Below are 1,431 nucleotides of genomic sequence, written 5' to 3'. Positions count from 1 at the left end.
GAGGGGCCCCCGGGCGCTCTCGCCCTACTGCCCTCGGCGCCTGGATGAAAACTGGAAAGTTTCAGGCCCCCGCGACCTTCCGGAGGTGACGGGGCCCCGGGGGCCCGAGGGGCCCCGGGCGCTCTCGCCCTACTGCCCTCGGCGCCTGGATGAAAACTGGAAAGTTTCAGGCCCCCGCGACCTTCCGGAGGTGACGGGGCCCCGGGGGCCCGAGGGGCCCCGGGCGCTCTCGCCCTACTGCCCTCGGCGCCTGGATGAAAACTGGAAAGTTTCAGGCCCCCCGCGGACTTCCGGAGGTGACGGGGGCCCCGGGGGCCCGAGCGGGGCTCCATACAATCTCGCCTGAGAGTCCTTGGGACTTAGACGAAAAATCGAAATTTTCCTACTTCCATGATTTTCCGGGGGTGTCGGGGCCCTCGGGGGCCCGAGCGGGGCTCCAGACAATCTCTCCCAATGTTCCCCGGCAGTTGGGAGAAATCGGTCAAAAAAAAAAATTCCGTCAGACTTCCATCATCCGGGGGGGTGTCGGGGCCCTCGGGAGCCCGAGCGGGGCTCCAGACAATCTCTCCCAATGTTCCCCGGCAGTTGGGAGAAATCGGTCAAAAAAAAAAATTCCGTCAGACTTCCATCATCCGGGGGGGTGTCGGGGCCCTCGGGAGCCCGAGCGGGGCTCCAGACGATCTCTCCCAATGTTCCCCGGCAGTTGGGAGAAATCGGTCAAAAAAAAAAATTCCGTCAGACTTCCATCATCCGGGGGGGTGTCGGGGCCCTCGGGAGCCCGAGCGGGGCTCCAGACAATCTCTCCCAATGTTCCCCGGCAGTTGGGAGAAATCGGTCAAAAAAAAAAATTCCGTCAGACTTCCATCATCCGGGGGGGTGTCGGGGCCCTCGGGAGCCCGAGCGGGGCTCCAGACGATCTCTCCCAATGTTCCCCGGCAGTTGGGAGAAATCGGTCAAAAAAAAAAATTCCGTCAGACTTCCATCATCCGGGGGGGTGTCGGGGCCCTCGGGAGCCCGAGCGGGGCTCCAGACAATCTCTCCCAATGTTCCCCGGCAGTTGGGAGAAATCGGTCAAAAAAAAAAATTCCGTCAGACTTCCATCATCCGGGAGGGGCGTCGGGCAGCCTCGCAAGCCGAAAAGGGCTCCAGAGAATCACGCCGGAGAGTCCTTGGGACTTAGAAAATTTTTCAGACCGTTCAGACTTCCACGGTTGACGCCTCTTAACTCGAATCCGACGGGCAGTTCCACGCGTTTCGGCAGGTCCTCGGTTGCAGTACCCCAAAGCGGCCAGAGGGGGAGCCAAAGGAGCAAAAAAATCCGTAGAACCGGGATGGGGTCGAATTTGCCTGCCGCGTCCGCCCGGCAGTTCCAGGGGGGCGGGTAGTTGGCGGGACCGACCCGGCTTACGCGGGGGGGGCTCCCAACCGCCC

The sequence above is a fragment of the Anomaloglossus baeobatrachus genome, unplaced genomic scaffold, assembly GCF_048569485.1.
Source record: "Anomaloglossus baeobatrachus isolate aAnoBae1 unplaced genomic scaffold, aAnoBae1.hap1 Scaffold_3725, whole genome shotgun sequence".
Taxonomy (NCBI): domain Eukaryota; kingdom Metazoa; phylum Chordata; class Amphibia; order Anura; family Aromobatidae; genus Anomaloglossus; species Anomaloglossus baeobatrachus.
The sequence above is the reverse complement of the archived record's forward strand: the minus strand, read 5'-3'. Positions refer to the sequence as shown.